The 22,063-nt window shown below is 39.6% G+C and overlaps 2 pseudogenes across 1 annotated transcript; one reads left to right on the forward strand and one right to left on the reverse strand.

Moving 5' to 3' along the window:
• Nucleotides 1-1,862: 1,862 nt before the first annotated feature.
• LOC111345358 (fibroblast growth factor receptor 4-like) lies at nt 1,863-21,951 on the reverse strand (annotated as a pseudogene). The gene is made up of 13 exons (XR_015990856.1): nt 21,813-21,951; nt 9,023-9,346; nt 7,995-8,300; nt 7,527-7,832; nt 7,250-7,380; nt 6,090-6,552; nt 5,614-5,721; nt 5,153-5,334; nt 4,700-4,794; nt 3,979-4,049; nt 3,124-3,164; nt 2,630-2,729; nt 1,863-2,246 (listed from the first exon to the last, which is right to left on the reverse strand). The product of XR_015990856.1 is annotated as a fibroblast growth factor receptor 4-like (transcript).
• Nucleotides 11,204-12,071, forward strand: LOC148740804 (uncharacterized; annotated as a pseudogene).
• Nucleotides 21,952-22,063: the final 112 nt, after the last annotated feature.

Raw genomic sequence — 22,063 nt, forward strand, 5'->3', positions numbered from 1 at the left:
GAGAACACTTTAGAAGGATTAATACATTTTAACTCAAAACGTTTGTCAGTTCCCTCAAGGTAATGTAGGTGTGATGGACCATTATTAGAATAAATCTGGCTAGCAAGCTTGGGTCCAATAGAAGAAAAGTGATTGTTGAAGGCATCGGCCAGCTCAGGAGGGCCGTAAATAGAGTTACCGTTGCTTTTGATTTCTTTTATGGAACAATTATTAGTTTTCCTCGACATGAGCTCATTTACAATCCTCCATGTCTGGCGCGAATTGCCTTCGTTTTCATCTAATGCTCTTTTATAAAAGAGCTCTTTTGCTTTTTTGATTTCGTTATTAACTAGGTTGCGACATTTTTTAAATTGTAGCCAGTCATTAGCATCCTTAGAGCGCGATGCTTTCAATTTAAGAATATCTCTGTCATGCATTCGTTTCTTTAAGTAAGGTGTAATCCATGGTGACTTTGAGGCGCGCGCCCGTTTTACATGAAGTGGGGCATGCTTGTTTACACATTCCAGGAATAGTTCTTTCCATGCAGCCCACATTAAATTAGGATCAGAATAGCTTTCGATGCTACTCCAATCCTGTTGACCTATATCGTTACGAAAGTGATCAGAGTTAAAATTCTTAAATTTCCTATATCTCAGGGTAGTATGCTTATTCGTTGTCGATTCAATAGAAACTTTACGAAAAACGTAAACTAAACTGTGATCGCTGATGCCTATATGTGAGACCCCTGAGCAGACGACCCTATCTGGAGTATTTGTAAAAATTAGATCAATTAAAGTACGTGATTTGTCGGTAATTCTAGTATGTTCAGTTATTAACTGGTCAAGGCCGTAAACATCAGCAATATTAGATAAGATATTTGTACTTTTGTCAAACTTAGGTGCGGCCATATTACAATTCAGATCTCCTAAGACGTAATATTCGATATTTTCTGAGTCTAGTTTTCCAATAAGTTCTTCAAATGGTCTAAAAAGGTCAATTGAAGAATCAGGGGGTCTATACCAGGTCATAACGGCAAAAGGCCTTGATCTGGGCTTCTTGATTTCGACAGTCAGACTTTCTATTTGTTCACATATTAGATCAGAGCGAACAGAATAATTGATTTCGGAACGAATAAAAAAACAAACACCCCCTCCAGACCTACCGTTAGTAGAGCGATCTCTACGAATAGTTTCATAGCCAGAAATATGAATTTTATTATCGCCTATTGTGTCATCCAATTTAGTTTCATTTATGGCTAAGATATCGATAGGTCTGTCGGAAAGCAAAATTCTTAGTTCATCAATGTGTGCAGAAAGACTATTTGAGAAGACTGAATACGACTGGGAACAGTGGTTGAATATAAATTAAACCCAAGTAAAGAATGAATTCAGTAAAAGGACAAAGGAAGAACGTGGTGGATAGATTCTGAATGGATCAATGAAAAGATCGATAGATGAATAGAAGAATGGACAAATGGATGGATGGACGAATATACGAGTAAACGAGAGGACGACTGGACGAATGAACGAATGAACGAATGAAAGAATGGATAGATGGATGGACGAATGAACCAATGGACCAATGGACCAATGGACCAATGGACCAATAGACCAATGGAAGAATGGATGGATGGATAAATGGATGGATGGACGAATGCACGAATGGATAGATGGACGAATGGGTGAATGGATGGATGGAATAATGGATGTACGAATGGATGGATGGACTAACGAGTGGACGAACGGAACAATGAATGAACGAATGGATGGACGGACTAATGAGCGAAAGACGAAGGGCTGACGGTCGAAACGTCAGCTTTTGTAATCGTTACGGAGGCCAATTTACCATTTGAACTTTGTTGATATATCCAAATTTCTTTGGAAACTATCAGCCTTTATTCTAATGAACGAAAGGACGAATGGATTGATGGACGAATGGACGAATTAACGAATGGACGAATGGACGAATGGATGGATGAGCGAATGGGCAAGTGGACGAATGGACGAATGGATGGATAAGGGAATGGATGGTTGGACGAATGGATGGAGGGATGAATGGACGAGTGTATGAATGGACGAATGGACGAATAGACAAATAGACGATTGGACAAATGGGGCGATGGATCGGGAGCATTTCGGGACATGAGATGGATTATTTTATCAATTACCTTAACTTCTCGCAAAAAACTCCTCAGTTGCTTTGCAATCTCAGAAAACATTGGTCTCATCAAAGGATTTTCTTTCCAGCAAGAGCTCATTAGTTCATATCTAAAGATTCAACGCATTTTAGTAAACATCCTTTCCAAAGCTAGGATACTCTTAATATCTAAATTTACCTTATCAAGACTGGAAAGGGGCGTAAAGAGGTGCTTTCTTAATATTACATCTTATTTTTCAATTAGGATCTTTGATAAGCTCATTGGCATCAAGCGTGACACGCAACAAGTCCTAAAATCGTGACGACTGGTTGATATTAATGCACTATTTGGATTCCCAACACGGGCTTCCTCCTCACTATTCATCTTCAAAACAATTGATCCAGAAGAGTGGGTAATTATTTGCAAAATAAAGTAAGTAAACGTTCTATTAGTTGGAAACCTTTCACATATCGATTATCACTACAAGTTTAATAGAATAATTTTCAAGCTTACAGTTCTTCTGAGCATTGGTTGGGACGAGGCATTCGGTATCCTGCAGCAAGTCGACTTACTAGGGCAAGTATTGATGTGATGTCGGGGTATGGCAATCCACCTGGGCGGCAGGAGGAAGATGTGATTTAAAAATTATAGTTAAAAAAAGACGATCAAACGAACACTCTTAGGCAATGGGTATTTCCCCAGTAAATATATTAAAAAGTAGAGACCTGGAAAGCGTTAATATAGTTCAGTTGATAATTAAAAACTAAACATTGTGACAAATGATGTTTGTAGATCTGGGCCTCAAGCAGCCCTCTGATCTTGTCCAGTTTTGTCTCATTAGCAATCTCAAGTTTTCGAAGACACCTGTGACGTTAAGGATATTTATATTAAAAACATGCTAAAGATAAGTAGCCTTCCAGATACTGATAGGAGCCTCACTACGAACAAATGATTTTAGCCTCATAAGGTGTCGCTTTAAGTAGCACATATTATCGCACGACACTTACCATAACTGGCGATTTCCCACAAGACAATACCAAATGACCACCTGCAGATACGCGTAAAGACCTTAATAACTTCATAGATTAAGGAGGTGTTAAAAGTGAGCGTTTAATTTATATTTCCAAAGGTAAAGAATTCACCGAGATTTTGTTGTTATGTGGATCGCGCACAGTTGAGCATTATTTTCTCAGTCTTCTAACCTCAATGTGTAGATTATCTTTGCTTTGGTTTTTTTTCCGTGTTATTATTTTCTTTTTTCATATTAAGTCAATTTTAAGCAATCTTTATGTGCTACAGATGCTCGATTGGAAAGAAAGAGTAATTCAGATTATTTATACCCTCGCAATGTGTTCATAACTAAAAATTACCGCTATCTTGGGTATAGATAGATGTAGATGAACAAACAGCGTAAAGTAAAAAGCTAGATTCATCTATTTCTAGGACAAAAGTTTTAGGCGATCATAGACCACTTTCATAAATTGCTGCCGGATTAATATTCTTTTGTTTAAATTGAAAATAGCCCTAGTGGCCTCGTTCTCCAGTACAAAATTCAAAAGAATACATTTTCTCAAGCAAGGCCAGAAGGGCTAACTTAAATTTAAACAGAAGAATATTTATAAGGCAGCCATTTATGAAAGTGGTCTACGAAAGTTTCAATATGGTTGAAGCGCGAATAAGTTGTCGAAGGGCTTTTAAAATCAGTGGAACTCTAATCCAGCTTATAGAGGTACAGCAAATAATACTTTGTTTAATTTCATAATAATTCTTCGGATTTAGAAGAGCATTTGCATCGACCAATACCTCGGGTCCTAAGTCAACGTAAGTTTGCTTACACTATGACCTTAGAAAATGGAACTTACTCATCACTCGCGGATGTAAAACTTAGATCTCGTAGAGATTCCAACGACGACCATCTCCACGGAAAACGGCCCTGTAGAAAAGAAAGACCTACGTGAACATATGTTTGTAAACCGGTGATGCAACTCGAAAATTATTGGAGAATGACCCACGAAGCCGGCCCAAATATGCTTTTAGTGAGAGAAAGAGCGCTATTTACATATGTATTCAAAGGTTATGATTATGATTATGCAAATTATTTTAAGAATTTCTCATAGATTGTGGTGATGATGTTGATAATGATGATGAAAGAATTACAGTAAATCCAGGATAACAACTATTTTGGCAGTGATGTTCAGCATTTTATTATCATTATCATTATTACCATTAGAGGTAATATCATTACTATCACCATTCTCATAATTATTATTAGAATTAGTATTAATGTTAGTTTTGATGTTAGTGTTGGTATCAATAACTTTGTCATCTTTCCATCGTTATCACAATTTTTCATTTATCAGCTCGTCAAAAATTGGACAAATGGCTAAGGATTGCTCCCCAGCCGCTCTTAAGATGCAAAGGGGCTTTGGGGGAGTTTATTCGCGAAAACATACTGCTGGAAGGAATATATTTAAGATGTTTGCTAATTAATGCTACGGAAGAGCATAAATGTCAATACATTATGGTAACGTTAGTTCCTTTACATTTTTGCGCTCTTCGATATTGATTGGAACGAGCACTTACGCTGGAGGTTATGGTGTATATTCCAGCTTCGGATATGTCCCTACCAAATTAGCATCTACTAAAATGTTTCTCGCCGCCAGATCGCGGTGCACGAACTGCGAGACAACCACATACAATAATTGTTAGTTCGAAGACGCACACGAGCGATACGATGGCCTCTGCCAAAGTGGAAATTATTGTTAATGCTTCGTAAAGTCACTCTACAGCATTCAACCTTGCCTTAAGACTCCCATTCCAGGTGTGCTGCGCTGTCACTTCACACTTGCTAATAAAAATGTCTAAGGATATTGAAATTTTAGAGTTTCTTTCCTGGATTTTCTCCTATAGCGGTTTTGATCGAGATTGATATATAGAACTAGTGTCGATACTTCGTACTGCCCTTGTTTTTTCGTTTATTTATTTATTTATTTTTTTTATTTTTTGACATTTCTACACACAACCAGTTGGTCTTACCTTTCTTTCTTCTAAATGTTGCATTCCTGTGGCGATCTGAAATGCAATTGTAACCAGCTGCCTGTCATTCAACTTACAGCGGACGTTATGATATTTGTTCCATTCATCAGGCGTATTCTTGGCCTTCAAAAGATTTTCCAGGCTGTCACCACGAATCAATTCAGTGACAACGAGAATACTTCCTAGTGAGAGTACAGCAAATAATTAAGAGTTGGTATAGATAAGCTTGGTTGCTGCATGCAAGTTGGATCCAAGGCCGGAAATCCAAGAATCAAATATTCTAAATGATCTTTTAAGCATTTTGCCTCGAAACGAGATTTTTGATCAGTTTTTAGTGAAGTAGTTCCTTTCATTATAAGATTAATACTGTTCTAACTGATCTTACAAACGGCTGAAGCCCTCCCTCGATGTACCGTACAATCTTACCACTAACCAAGCTGTGTTGTCGAACGTTGACTTACCTCCCTCTATCCGTGTGGCAACTAAAGTGACAATATTTGAATGTTTCCCAGCATGCTTTAAGGTCCTTATCTCATTAAGCAAGGCTTTTTTGGCGCTGGCATTGGGGTCTACAATTGCATATAGAAAAGAAAGGGGATTTCTTAAATGACTTCATTTTATGTAGTTCGCTCTTTTCATGTGGCTATGGTAACAAAATAATGATATGCAAAATGAAGCGTGTTTAAGGCTGTAAAAATTGCTCAGAAGAGACAATTGTACAATTTCTGGACGTTTTCCGCCGAAAAAAAATTATGGAAAAATTATGCCTCTAAAAATGAGAAGTCATTGGCAGCTGTTTAGATCTTGTTAGGCTACAAACACATGAACTGGCCAATAAAATTGCTCATAGAGAAGTACATAAAGATAAACACCTGTATCTAGCAACTAAGATGACATTTTCATGTAGGGGAGCATCATGTTGATCTATTTCATATACCTTTTAGCTTTTTCACCGCCACATCGGTGACATTTCCATCTTTTCCACAATATCGACCTTTGTAAACGATCCCAAATTCACCTTCACCGAGTATTTCGTCCAACACTTCAAGATTTTCCATGTTGCCGCATCCTTCCGCGGTTTCTTGAGAGATATCTCTCCAATCCCCTTGTTCGTCGACACCTAGGTCAACGCCCTCATCAGCAATTAGACCATCGCCACCTGTAGTCTCCTCACCCCAATCTGAGCTCTCCTGACCTCTCACTTCTATATCTTGTATCGAATGGTGCTGCCCACTTCCGTCTGGAGGCTCTTTTTCCCCTAATCCACCTTCAACTGTACACACCAGGGGCCTTTGCTCGGATTTTGTAATGAATACGGGATTGGGCGACTCAATTTTCTTTATTCCGTTTATTAAGTATTTCTCTTTTTCCAAACGCACCTTGTTGGCACTTTTTCGTTCCTGTATTTCATTGCAGGGAAAATGCAACTTTGATATATGTTCAAGAAGTGTATTTAGCTTTTATCACCATCATCATTTGTCTGTGCTTCCTTCATGTTCCTGCATTTGAGCGGGTTAAACTGAAATTCTCTTTTACCCTGAGTCATTTTTCCTATCACTATTCAATTAGCATTTGTTCGAGACTGAAGGATAAATTTCGGCAAAAATCACACCTAACATTTTGTTTCACCACGATAACTTGATTCAAATTTGATGATTTTAAAGTATCTAAGCAGAGAAACATGATTGCATTGCTTTATCAGTCTAATGAAAATGGACCAATAAGCCTTACAATAAACTAAAATATTTGCATACTGGATTCAAATTTAACGAAAATCTTCCTCACAGAGCCCCGCTTTTACTGGAATGGAATGGGTCACTGGAACTGACTAAGCGGGTACTAGCTTTTACAGGGGGCAAGCTGTTCTCATCATGTCAATGTATGTCATTGTAGGGCGAGGTGCTGCGAGTGTCAAAAGACTTCGTAAATTGTGAGAAAACCCTCTTCCCCTTCAAGATGGACCAAAGAGATCAGTTTCCCTTTGTGAAGATGTGACAACGACCGCTAATCGATATCCCGAAAGGTAAGAAAACGCTAACCCTAATCCCCGTAGTGTTCATATGAACGCCAGTATTAACAAAGTCGCTTATCATATACCTCTTCACCGCGATTTCTAAGTTTATTCCACACAAGCACGGTGAGTAAACAAATAAGTGCAGCTACCAAAGCACAGAATACAGCAATTGCTGTCAGAGGAGGTGCTGAGTTTTGTTCTTCATTTTTGGAATCTGGCGGAGAAAAGATAATTATGCTAACAGTTAACAAAAGGATTGACAACTTTTATAGGTAAGTGAAAGCGCGACAAATTTTGCTGTGGATAAATTATTACATAAAAATAATTCTTCGAGGATCATATAAATAATTAACATCTAACCTCTCTTCAATACAGCTACTCCTGATTGGCTTCTTCCAATGCTATTATTTGCAATGCAGTGGTATTCTCCATAATCTTTCATCTCTACCCCTGTAATTAACAGCTGGCTGTGAATCGTTCGGTTGTGTTGAATGACTCTTGCTCTGGGGTTAGATTGTAAGAAATGTGAAGTGTTGTCCTTTACCCAGTTGATGGTTGGCCTCGGAAAACCCTTAGCAGTGCAATTGAAAATAACATTGGAACTGATCGAGACACTCTGGTTCTTTGGACCTTCAACAATCTCCGGTACTTGGGCACCTGAAAATTCTGACAAGAATGAATAATTAAAAGGGAATGTTGATCATTTTGTCTTTGTACATTATTAATGAGTGTATGCAGCCTACTTGTGTGGAGAGGAGGCTGCGTTAACGTAGATTTTCATCTTGAGAACTATAAGGAAAATGAACCATTGTGCATGACATGTGTCACCTTTCAGGGTAAGAAAAGCAGGGAAGGACAAATTTTTTCCAACGATGTTTTTTGCCTCGCATTGATATCCGCCAAAATCTTCCTTGCTCACTCCAGTAATAAACAGCTGGCTTTGTATGCTTTTGTAGTCCAGAAGATGGTCAATAAGCTTGAGCCTTGGGTTGGACTGTATGGCAAATGAAGCGTTGTTCTTGGTCCATGATATGTTTGGTCTAGGAAAACCTTTGGCAGTGCAGGTGAAAGTTACATTGGCCCCTATATCAGCCCTTTGCTCCCGAGGAACTCCTATTAACTTTAGCGTAGCACCTGAAGGAAAAAATGAAATAGCTGAATTTAAATTCTCTTTTATTACTAGAGATAATTTGGCGTGGAGCTGATTGAAATCGAGGAAAAATGACGAAAAAGAAAATATTGCAGTTATTACATATTTTCGTAAAACAGGAAGACCAATTGTTTGAAATTAAATATCCATTTATAGTTGATTTCTCGTGTTCGGAAAGAACCATGTTAGGGGAAATTGTCTCTAACTGGAGTAGATGTGTCTGCATTTTTTTTTTTCATTCATTACTTTTGTTAATTGTTTTCTGATCAGAAAACGTCAGAGAACGTATTCACAAGTTTATTTGTTTTTGTTTTTTACAGAATCGCATCGTTTGAGTGCATGAGAATCAGTTGCATATGCTATGTGCTAAGACATAAATAAGGGTAATCAAGGCTCCTGATTCAAACTCAAATTTTAGTTATGCATTAAACCCACTCATTAAAAAATCATATAACTGATTCGTCATTCGTTTTCTTAGTGTAGAATTTCGTTCTTGTAATGTTGCATTTCGTATCAGCCGTTAAATAAGATGGCTCTTTGGAACTTTCCCTTAGCAATTAGCTTTATCTACTACAATTTGAAATTGCCCATCTCTGCACTTTGGAAGTTTTTTTGAAGCTAATTACCCGGTTAGTACTGCGTCAAAACCCAATTCACTTCATCTTCATTTGCATAACGTGAATTAGAGGTATGATAATTTTCTCACCTAGGATCCCTAATTCAAATGAATTCCTTGTGCAATGGCGATGGTACCCATTGCCTGCTTGACAAATGTAGCGGCCAGATTCGTTCACCGTTAGATTTTTAAGCACCAGTGGGCAGGTGTATCCGGCAATGGCTTTTGAAGGCTGCTTACACGTAGCTCTAACGCCTCCACCTCGTGGATCGTACCACTCGATATACTCGACCCATCTGTCTATATATTCTTCATCTTTCTTTCTTGGCTCCGCTTTACAATTCAGCGTTATGTTGGTACCAATGGGAAAACTGTTGTTTTCTGGAGTCGCAGAGATGTTGACAATGGGTCTTACTGGGAGAAACAGAGATAAAAATAAAATTATTATGCCTAATTATAATTGAATAAACATCTGTTTTTAAAAACTTTGAAGTTTGAGAATATGTAGTTAATACAGACACCTTTTCTTTTTCCATTACAAAAGGTGTTATACATATGTTGAGTTAGGAATATTTAAAGTGCCGCTACGACGAAAATTTTTGTCTCTGGTTTTGACATTTTTTAGCGCCAGTCAGGTTAATATGGTTAGAACTGTACTATGCGATAACTTTTAGGTCGATGGAAGCGAAATACGCCTTGATATAGCTGGCCGAAATTCACGACAAACCTGTTCGCCATTACTCAGCTCGCAACCGAGAGCCAGCGACTGAACTGAAAAGCGGTTTTACGCATGAGTTGGCCTGTGACTTTATGTGCGCACTTTCGCATCGTGCTTCGTGTGTTGAGAGAGATTCCACAGTGGAAATCCTAGGCGTTTTATAAGATGTATTCTTCCTCGAATTCTTCTTCCAAATGGCATACAAATTTAGCCACGTTTTTTAGGTGGAGCTGCACATATGACGTCACTTCCGAAAGGCTCCAACTAGTGCCAACTCTTTTTGTCACACTCGGCCATTTTTTAATTGAGTAATGGTGGGCGATCAAAAACGAAAAACAAGGTTGAAATAATTATACTTCCCGTGAGAATTTTTCGATTAAACTTGGCATGGTAAGTGTTTCTTACTTTTAGTTTCCAGAAGTGAAAAGAAAAGGCAATGCGAAATTTTGATTACAGTGGCACTTTAAAGACTACACTTTCATTCCTACGAGCCTATTTCGTGATTACTCACTCATCAGGGGATTTTAGTGACAAGAATATTCTTGACCATCGTTTATATATTTCAGAACTTGCATGATAGGCATAACGGTAAAGTTTAATACTTCGTTTCGGTCATTACGTTTTTGGGATGATAATTCAGGTCGGCAGGTGATTAGTAAATTTTCTTTCAGGTAGAGGTTGCATCTTTTGCCTGTGCTATTGCAGGGTGATCTTGATGAAAGGATACGCCATGAAGTAAAGTGGTCAATGTTACTGTCCTTATATTTTTGCTGAGTTAGATAGAGTTTCTGTGTTTTGCGCGTCGGAATGATGCAGTGTGGTTTCTGTATCTTATACTAAAGTTGTTTTCTTTAATTCCGATGTATTTATCAGTGGTGCTGTTGTCCTTACCTGTGACGGTGGCTTGGTAGATAACTGATGGTTGTAGGCAGTTTCTGTTGAGTGGGGATGTGTTCTTTTGTTGGCAGTTGCAAGTTTTGTTGTCTTTTATGTTGGCGTCACCTGCGGTGTCATTGATGTGTTCCAAGGAATTTAAAATGCGTTGGTTATGGTTGTTGATGATCTGTTTAGTGTTATTCATGAAGCTGTAACTGGTCTTGATTGTATTGCAATTGAAGATTTTTCTAAGTTTGTGGTCTTTAGGGAAGTACTTGTCTAGTAGGGCAGGCCATTTGTGTCCGATACTGTGTTTTTGCTGGATGGAGGGTTGTACCAAAGTATACTGTTCCGTTGTATATTTTTAGTTCGTTAGTCGTAGGTGGTTCGCGGTGTAGAGTGTAGCAATACCCGCATTCGTCGAGGGCTTTTTTATATGGATGGGCAGCTTGGTGGAATGATGTGTAATTGATAAAAGATGCGGCTACGGATCACCATCAAAACCAAGAAACATACCATTAACATCCTAGACGTCACTTTTAAACTGAACAAAATTCTCCACCAGCCCTTCTCAAAGCCTAACATCACGCGAAGGATGTTTTGTCAGATGAAAGGGATGACAGTCGTTTGTTGATGCCAGCGGGTGTGTTCTTTTGGGTAATTGGTGGGTGGTTGCTTTCGCGATGGACGGGCTTTCATCTGAAGGAATTTTAGTGCTCTTTGAGTATGCCGAAAGCTTAGAGAGTCGGGTAAAGGAAAGATATTCGCAAAAGATCTCGGTCATTTCGGTTGACCCCGCAAGCATACCAGCCGAGCAGTTCAGTCCAGAATGCTTGCCTCCAGTGGAAGTCTCGAGCTTGCTGAGTTACCTCGTTCTTGAGACCAGCTTCTACACCAACAAGCTGTTCAACGCGTTCAAGAGTCTGGAGGCGTTTAATCAAATGGTGTTGAGATTTGCAACCTCAGCTGTAGAAAAAGTAATCGTGGGCAGGTAAGTCGTGAGAGCACGTCTTCGGCATTCACAGCGTATCAATAATCCTTTAGTGAACAGTTGGGTCATTTCCGTCAACGATGGGACTATTTTTTGAAGCCCATTGCTTGGGATGCAAAGCTGAACTGGCCGAGTCATACTCACATATCGCGAGTGTTTTTTATTTATAGGCAACTACACGATCTCATGGAAAGCTCGCTTGCGCTCAAGTAAAATGCTCATGGATTCTTCCGGCATATGTCAATGAAGTGCCGTATGCGAGGGCTAAGGACATCGATTTTACATCAGCTAAGAGGCTCAAAGAAAAGCTCCACCAGAAAATTTAGGATCTACAACAGCCACAAACCTCGAACCATACAGCAACTTCTAGTTCTGGGACTGCATCGGCTGGCGCAGCAGCGCCTCAGTGTGCGCAGTGTGCATCGGCGCCCTCGAAAGAGGAAAAGGATCAGTTCCATGCTAAACTCAGCCAGTGCAAAATGAAAGCAATAGCTTTAAGTCTAATCGATCCTTTGCTGAGCAATTTATCGACCAAAGCCGCTCATTTGCGGTAGTTTCAGAGCTGTTCCGTACCGATAATTTGAGCTCTGACTATTCGGAACTGTTGTCGAAATGTATTCAAGTACAGCTAAATATTTCGGAAGAGCAAATTAAGCTGGTCGAAGAAACCATCAGGGCTCAGTCAAAAGGTACGGGCTCTTTTACGCATCGTCCTAAAAGACCTGGCACTTCCATTAGTGGTGCTGTTTTTCATACAAACCTATCACTTCCTTCGCAGAGCCTTATTAAAACGATTTGCTATCCTAGTCTGTACAAACTTAACACCACCGCAGTCAAACATGGCTGCTAACATGAGGATGCTGCCATTCAGGCCTATGAAACAGTCATGAAAAAGGGTCATACAAACTTTCGGGTGAATAAGTGGGGGTTGTACGTTTATCAATCAGGAATATCGATTCTTAGATGCTACTCCAGAATTCCTCACTGCTTGTGATTGCTGGGGACCGGGGTGGGGGGAAGTGAAATGCCGTCTCTGTATTCAAGATACCAATTTTGAGGATTATGCTGCTCTAACGAACTCCTGTCTAGTTAGTGCGGATGGTGGAGGTTTCAAACTTAAGAGGTCACATAATTATTATTTTCAAGTTCAACAGCAGTTATTCACTCTGAAAGAGAGGAAGCATAATGACTTCATCGTTTATGCTATTGACAAGAAGGGCAATGCCCACTTGATAATGGAAGATTTTTATCTGATGTGCAGCATTGGGATAGAATACTTCCAAAACTCAAGGCCTTCTGGAGAATTTGTGTACTTCATGAAGATTTAGGTCACTGGTACACATGAAGGTGCACAGTATAAGTGAAGGGGCCTGATTATGGTAGCATATGTTTTTGTAGAACAGTGCTTGATGGGGAAACAATTTCACGCAGTAATGAGGATTGCCCATATGGCAAGTTTCACCCCTCGTGCCTTTCTCTTACTAATGTGACAATCCCTAAAAAGTGGTACTGCCCTCACTGCTCAAGACTACAGCAATTCAAAAGATATTCAAGGAAGCAAACTGCAGGCAAGGTAAAAGGCAAAGTGTCAGTCTCAGCTGTGTCTTCTCAAACTTCTTTGTGTGATACTGCAAAGTGAAAGCCCCTACTGCAGACTTGTAAAATGTCATGGCTCGAACCGTACTAATGGCAAGTTCTTTCACCTGCAATGCCTAGGGCTAAAGAGGATACCAGCCAATCACAAGTCAACCTGGAATTGCTATATATGACGCACAGCAATAAAGGCCAATATAGCCCCTCTTACCACTTCAACATCTGCCACTTGTTCTTGTTGTTGTTCTTCTTCTTCTGACGATGATGATGATGATGTTACTGTTGTTACAACTGGTCAGGGAAATCAGAACAAGACAGGAGCTCTTGCAACTCTAACACAAGATCATTTTTATTTGATATGCAACCCACATGGATGGCTAGATTGTGACATCGTACAACAAGGTCAGATTCTGTTGCATAATGAAATTCTGAACATTGAAGGGTTCCAGCGACCAACTCTTGGACTTGTCCGTGACTTTGATATTGTGTCTGGGGAGTTTGTACAAATTCTTCGCACTGGCAATAGCCAGACGGAGTTTTAGTGAGGCCTTGCGGGAATTATAAGGTAACCTTGAATTCTGTTTAGAGGTAGATCAACACAGAGAGGAAAAAGACAAGGCAAAATTCGATTGTTCGTCAAGAGACCGTGAATTTTCAGTTGGAGAGGAGGTTTTGGTTGAGAATTTTCGAGGAGAACCGAAATAGCTACCAGGAACCGTAGTAGAGCGAGCCGGTCCCGTTTCGTATGAGGTGCAAGTCGATGACAAAATTTGGAAGCGACACACCGACCAGCGAGACACCTCACACTTCGGAAGAGAGGGAAAGAGAGGAAAAGAGGAGTGAAAATGCTAGAGATCGAGAGCACGCAAACGCTGCAAGCGCGACTGCACCAACTAGTCCTAGTGCACCACCTGACACAAACCAACCAATTCAACAACCTCGGTATTCAACACGTGAGAGAAAGGCTCCAGTTCGTTTAGGTTTTGGCGAGTAAATGCAGAAATCGCAGTTTTCATTGAAGTGTGGGGGAATGTAGCATTTGACCTATCACACTAGGGAATATAATTATACCATGATGTAATCTAGTTAGTACCACGTAATTATGTATGTAATTTCTATATCCTTCCAAGTGAAGGTGTGGTCTGATCGTCCGGGTGAGTGTAGTCCTGAGAAGGACTGTTGTCGGTGGTAGTGACCGACGTTTCGACAACCTGTGCGGAAGTCATCATCAGAGTCAAGTGAATCATTGTTGTCAGTAGAACATTCACTTGACTCTGATGATGACTTCCGCACAGGTTGTCGAAACGTCAGTCACTACCACCGACAACAGTCCTTCTCAGGACTACACTCACCCGGACGATCAGACCACACCTTCACATATTACCCCCGGGTTCAAACCATTTAATGCATCCTTCCAAGTGTTGTATAATATAAGAGAGATCGAATAAACATGTGGTTGAGATAACACGTCTCGATTTCTCTATAGTGGAAACCTTTTTATTAGTCCTTAAGAAAACGACACTAACCGCTTTGCCTGTGTTTTTGCAATAGTATCATAATGTACACATTCAAGCCACAAGTAGAAAATTATAGAGAGAAATAAGCCTTTAATATTTGCATACAGTATATTCCTTTTCTTACAAAAAAATATAAGGTATCATATATTGTTCATATTATCGAAAGCAATTTGTGCCTCCTATCATTGAGAACCTCCTTGTGGTACCTAGGTCAAAATTTGCTAGCTCAGGCCTATCAAAAACCAGTCAATAGAGACTGGTCATTAAATTACAGGGTCAACTGTGTTGGAGAAAATCCTCATGATGTTCAAATTTTTTTTCAACTATACAGGGGTAAAAAAAAATTCGAGTGCATTTTCTAATATGTTGATTTGCTCATACTGTATTATGCCTCAAACCTCTCAAACATATTACAAAGAATAACATCCGGGGTATGAAACAATTGAGCCAAAATTTATCGAAAGATCAGCAAATGGGGCATGGAAAAAAGTTCTGAAAAGAGAGAGTACCTTCTCAAGCCCAGTACTCCCCATATCTAATGACCGGTCCGTTATATCTACGAGCTTCAAGACAATGATAACTTAATGGTATCCTTAATGAACGGGTACTATAGGTGGACAGAAATTAACTAGTGCTGCGCAGATTCTAACAATACGGTCAATAAGTGAGACCTGGCGCTCAACCGGTCCATCTGTGTTACAAGCTAAATATTCTGTTCGCAATGTACCTTCTAAGATTGTATATTTCCTTCTAAGAAGTCCAATTACCCTTTCCACGTGGATTCGTACATTAGCTATACCCCTTGTATTTTCCACATCTACTGGGTCCAGCTGACTCTTCCCCTTTGTAAATGCTGGTATCTCTAATTTTGCTTGTTTCAATGCCACACCCTCAGAAATTGTGAATCCGCGCTTAGCCATAACAAAATCACCTGGCAGCAACTTCTAGAAAATGCCACAGTTTTCTGTCAGGAACTTATCAGAAGTTCTGCCCCCCAGGCTTCTGTTACATAAGACACAGTCTCCTGAGGTGTTATACAAATAAGTAGCTTGATGGTGTTATGATGTTCGTAACTGGACAATGTTTGTACCTTAGCGAAAACGTTAGTTGGCTTCTCGATAAACACCTCGAGGCAATCAATTACGGCGGTGACCTTTTTTTCAAAGAAATACATAAAACATTGTGGCATTGTCCGCCACAATTGCTCCCTCTCAGGCCATGAAATCAGGCCATGAAATTAAGCCTTGTGTCCATGACCACTAGCCAGGAAGAAAAAATCCGGGATACGGTAGAACGAGAAACTTTAAAGTGGTAAGCAAGGTCCTGCAGTGGCATGTTCAATTGAAGTTTCAATAACCATCCCAAATTCTTGGAACTTATCTAACGATAGGATCTTGCGAGTGACACACGGTGAGACATGCTCAAGGACAACCATCAGAATTTTGAGGGATGGCAGTCCCGTATAAAACAGCACTTTACTGTGAGAGTCAAAGAAATCTCTTGTTGGCGCTTGATATCCTTTCCTGAAGAGCATATATTCAAACTCGTCGGTCTGACAGCTAGGAATCGCTGGTTGCAGCTTTTTTGAAAACTGGATTAGCTGTATGTTGTCTTGCTTCTACGTAATCGGCGTTCGAACGAAGGTTTTCTGGTGTTGTGTTTTCGTCCAATTCGTCAAAATCGTCCAGTTATAGAGCTACACCGGGTCGTTCTTAATCCCTCTGAATGCTGTTCGACTTCTGAAGCTGAAGAAGTTGGCTTGCTGAAATCTATTTTTGCGATTGGAACACCGCTTTCGTGCACGCTTTTCTTCTTCTCGGCGGCTTCGAGCTCGGCTCGCTCGATCGCTTGTTGTATTCTTTTCTTGGGTCTCACAGCTCTTTCGGCTGCATTTTCATGGTCTTTTTTTACATATTTCTTCTCTCCAAGGGCGACAGTTGGAACCCAACCGACATTAAATTGATCCCAATCTGGCGCTGGCTCTCCGAAGACGAAGTGTTTGCAACAAACTCGTTCACTCTCCGCGACTCCCCTGCAGAAATCCACTCATTTTTCCTCCTAGTAGTGACTTCCTCCTGTTCTTCCCCTTGATTTGTAATAATCTTAGGTAGACGAAAAAATCCTAAGCCTTTATGTTTTCCACTTTTGCTCGAACAGCCAACAACAATGCATCAAACCATTCCTTCTTTCTCACATGAACTTTTCTTTGGATACGGTTTGTTTGTGTTCCAGGGACACCAAGATGGCGGATAGTAACCGTTGCTAAGCTAATTGGTCACGTGGGTGAAACACAAGAATAAAGATATTCGTGACCGTCGTTTACATACTTTACAAATTTGCATATGTCGGTCCGTGTTTAGAAAAAAAAAACTGGTGAATAATATATAAAAAAACCATTTTTTAAAAATCGAGTTTCCAGATGGGATATAATAACATATATTTATTTTTTTTCTCAGCTCGTGAGCGTACGGTATTCTATGAATCCTGCGATCAGATTGGTTCCGAGAGCAGCAGCATTCTCCCATCCGGGTCCTTTTACAGCGGGCGGTGACGTTTCGCTTGAGTTACGTTGCAGAACATCTCAAGCTTCGTTGCAATTTTTCACAAATACATCCCATTTTACTGGCTCCACAAGAATCTTTAAGCAAAGACTTCAGGCACGACCTTTTGGCGATAAATAATACGAATTCTTAATCTTTGCCCTCTCACTAGCTTTCAAATCATTTTCGTTTTCCGCAGAGATTGATCTCGAAATAAATATCGTGTTACCAAATTGGTTTTTAAAAGTATTGAGACGAGGCCTAAAAACATTTTGTTATCTAAAAATTAACAAACCTTTCAAGCTAACGTGGAAAATCATCATACAATGCAAACCGTACAACATTATTACTAAGAAATGTAATTTATGTCTTTTTGAAAAATTCACGATCATATGTAAAAAGGAACTTTGCAGTCTAAACAAGCGAAATGAGCTAGCAAGTCCATGCCCTCATAGAAACAGATACCTCCTTGAGAACTTCATAATAAAGTAATAATCTCCAAAATTATACATACCAAAATTGTACTTAAATATGATCGTGAATTTCTTGGACTTATATGGAAAGTAGCGGTGTTTTTTTTATGTCCCCTAGCAATCGTATTCCAGCTTTTATAGCCAGTTATTGTAATTTAACGGTCAGTCGATGAAATTACCTGATGGGTGTGGTCATATTTTTTACTATACGAAACAGAGCCGTCGAAATAAAACGATGAACTACCTCTGACGTTTTGAACCAGTTTGTTATAATTATCGATGCTCCTCTAAGAGTTGAGCGCTCTTTGAAATATGTTGAAATCAACTTCAAGAATTTATATATGTATAGTGGCTCTGCAGGGATCGATACGCTTTTAATCACAAAAGAGGCTTATCGGAGTGCTCAGTTGTTCTCTTTGGCACCCATGGTTTGAATAAGAGAGTGGAATTTCATTCGAAAAATAGAATTTGCTATGATTAATTTTCCATCTTATACCAGGCGCTACTAATTGATCGTTCCAACACCCTTTTCTTGGATTTAGTCGGCTCTTTAGGTGTAGATTGGGCTCAGAGACCCTGCCAAGGGATCTTCTTATGATTACAATATATATACAAAGTTGAAGTGGTGAATTGGCCACCGTACCGATTACAAAAGCTGACGTTTCGAGCGTTAGCCCTTCGTCGGAGCGATTTATTAGAGGGAAACTGCCTCCAACAATCTTTCATATACCAAGCTACTATTACGAGTAAAGACAACAGTACGACAGACACATACATCGGGCTCACTGTAAACGACTTTAAGTCCCGATACAACAACCACACCTCATCATTTCCACACGCAAAACACCGCAACTCCACCGAACTCAGCAAACACATCTGGATACTTAAAGACAACAACATCGATTAATCCATCACCTGGCGCATCCTATCCTCCCACCTTCCCTACAACAGCTCAAGCAAACGATGCAACCTATGCCTTAAAGAGAAATTCCTGATCATCTGCCACCCAGACCTATCAACACTCAGCAAGCGTAACGAACTCGTCTCTTCCAAAGCCCTCCCACGCAACAGCTGAATTGACACTTTTCACACTGCATAAATCATGTTAATTATAGCGATTGAGCTATTAAACCAACAAAGCTACATTGGAGTTGGCCTCTTGACCATTACATTTCTGCTCTTATTTACGTTATTTCAAGAGCCCACGATCGCTTCTGTGATCCTCCAGGCAGCGCGTTTGAGACTGATCAGCATTGTTTGTGGGACCCCTTACAAGCTTCTACTTAGGTATATATATATATATATATATATATATATATGTGGATTCCCTGCCTTATGGGTTTTGACATTTCCGAAGGCAACCCCTGGTTTAGCTTCCTTGTTAATTATCCAATTAGCTATTTGGTTTGAAATTTCCCCTTTTCTGACCCATCTATCACACCAGCTCTCAAATAAAGTCAAATGTCTAATAGTAGGATCCTCCTGCAAGGATTTATAATGCAATTGGTTTTGAAGCTGGCCGAACATTTTATCCTCGTATTCCTCTTTCTCGATTAAAACAAAACGAGAACCCTTATCCTGCATTCGAATTACTACATCAGAATTTCTTAATTGTTTTAAAGCAACTCGTTCTCCTTTGGTTAGGTTATCCCTTGCTAATTTAATATTCTGAGAGTTTATTAAATCACGCCTAATACTAGCTAGAACAAGTTCAAGTTCTGGATACCTTGACGGTGGTGGTTTTCATTTCTTTTCTTTCTGGACTTGAGGAAGGTGAATGGGTGCATTCTGGCCATCGCCAGTGTTATCATCAATAAAAAATGCTGCTGTTCTCAAGCGGGCCTCAAAGATTTCGAAATCGTCATATACACGTTGCCAGTCTACATCTTTTGGCATGGGGCAAAAGGATGGTCCTATCTTAAGTAGGTTGATTTGGTCTTGGCCAATGGACATGTTTGAAAGGTTGATAGGATCTAACTGATGTGATTCGTTAGAAGTTGTTGTGTGAGGTAACTTGCGCTTTCGACGAAAGAGTTTACGTTTCCTTACTAACCTCTGTAGCCCACAGTAACGACGGGCTTGTGTGGCAGTGTTATTGGGTAGATCTCTTGAGTTGTTGGCAAGCAATTCTTGATCTAACGGAATTGTTTTTAGCATCTTTCTTTGCTCGCGTTCTTTCAGATTACAAAGTAAAGTGGAATTTTCTGCTTTTAGGCCATTCCAGATATATTGGTTTCATTGGATGTTGTCTCAATGTTTTCTAACATTGACAATCAACTCGGTCTTACCGCAGTGAAGAGGGCTCTGAATGCCAGAGAAAATAAGTTTCCATCCACTAATTGCATTTTAGAAGCGGTAAAAAATTGTTTCAAAAGCAATCATTCGGTTTTCAGAGAAAATTTCTTTCTACAGGTTCATGGCACAGCCATGGGCCCTAAGAACGCCTGCAGTTATGCAGATCTTGCCATTGGTGAAATAGATTTTCAGGCTAAGTTCTCTGGCCACATAAAGCCGGCTTTGTGGTGGCGATACCGTGATGATCTCTGGCAACAAGGCCTTCCGGCACTGCATGAGTTTACTGAATTTATAAACTCTTTTTACCCCACTATAGAATTCGAATTAGTTTTTTTTCCGAACGAGAGCTCCATGTGCTAGATTTAACTCTACATCTTATCGGGGGTTTTATTAGGACAGACGTTTACTCTAAGCCAACTGATAGTCACCTGTATCTCCCACCATCAAGTGTTCATCCTAAACACGTTTTCAAAGCGATCCCTTATAGTGTGGCGACGAGGTTACAAAAAAATTGCTCCGAACAAGCTTTTCTTGTCAAGAGAATAACCGAATACAAGGGTTATCTGGTTACTCAAGGTTACCCTTCCAAATTAGTGGACGACCAGTTTCGTAAGGCTTCTACCATACCTAGAAGTGATCTACTTAGGACTCAGGCCAGATCTAAGAGGAAATTATTCCCATTTGTGACCACATTTAATCCAAATTTACCTGATGTAAGTCGCATCATTAAAAAACATCTGGGTATTTTGAAATCCAATCCCAAGTTAAAAGAGCTTTTTCCTTCAAATTCCATCATAGCATCCTTCCGCAGATCTAAAAACCTTAAAGAATTGTTGGCGCCATCCCGTTATAGCCCTAGCACTGAAAGCGAAGGGGTTGCCGAGGTCAAGGGATGTTTTAAATGTAATAGAACAAGATGCGATCTTTGTCGCAACTTCTTGGTTGAATCTGATTCCTTTCTGAGTTTTCAAACAGGCAAAAGTTACAAGATACGATCGAAACTTTCCTGTGATTCTAAGAACATAATTTATTTGGCTTCGTGCAGGAAATGTCGCCTACAATACATTGGTTCCACTACAAATGACTTTAGGGTTAGATTTCGCAACTATAAGTCTGCTATGGTCACTAAGAAAAAGACCTGTGAAGTAGCGGTACATTTTAACAAAACACCACATGATCTAAGCGATTTCTCATTCCAATGCATTGATCAAGTGCAGGCAACAGTAAACAATTCAGGTAACATCGAGAAACTTCTAATTACCAAAGAAGCATATTGGAGCGCACAGCTGTTCTCTCTGGCATCCTTCGGATTGAATAAGCGCTAGGAAATTCACTCCAAAAAAGGAATAAACTATAATTAATGCGGATAATTTTTTCAAATTGGGCGGGCATCAAAGGTCCTAGTCTCAGCGTTAATTGGGAATTTTAGTACAATTCTCGCCTTTCAATTCAACGCTGGTTCCTTTACATTTTCAGTGGATTCGACAATTTTTCTATTTCTTTTTATAGTGATAATTTTTCGCGTAGTAATTACTGTGTTTGTTTATATGTGTTTATATGTATATATGCTTATATAAGGAATTTTTAAGTCATTGTATTTCAACTGATGAAGGTCTCGGACCGAAACGTTTTTTTTTTTAACTTTTTAGATTTTTTATTGAGTATCTGTCTTCCTTCGCTCGAAGTTGTCCGTCCTCGTGTGCCACACTACTTCTCCTACCATTTATCGAGGTTTGGACTGTGAATCCTTTTGGTTCCTTCTGGCGCAGCGTCACTGTTGGCTCGAGGCCTTTTAACTTATTATATATATATACATACAGAAATACGCATTATCGAAAAAAGAAACAGGAGGTTTAAAAGTAGTTAAGATTACTTACTTTTAAAATTGGGATTGCATCTTTCACCTCTGACGAAAGGAAGATTCCTCAAAGCGCAGGAAATAGTTACTACAACAAAACACGTTGACGCTTCTGGAAGCCAGAAGTTACCCATCATCAAGACACGTTTTATCTTAGTGTAGATCCTGCAGAGTGGATTTTTTATAATTGAAAAGAAGTGCCAAGTTAGGGTTATCACTAATGTATTCTATGTAGATTTATACACCGCAGTAATTAGGAAGATAAAATTG

This window comes from Stylophora pistillata, chromosome 1 (genome assembly GCF_964205215.1).
Source record: "Stylophora pistillata chromosome 1, jaStyPist1.2, whole genome shotgun sequence".
Taxonomy (NCBI): domain Eukaryota; kingdom Metazoa; phylum Cnidaria; class Anthozoa; order Scleractinia; family Pocilloporidae; genus Stylophora; species Stylophora pistillata.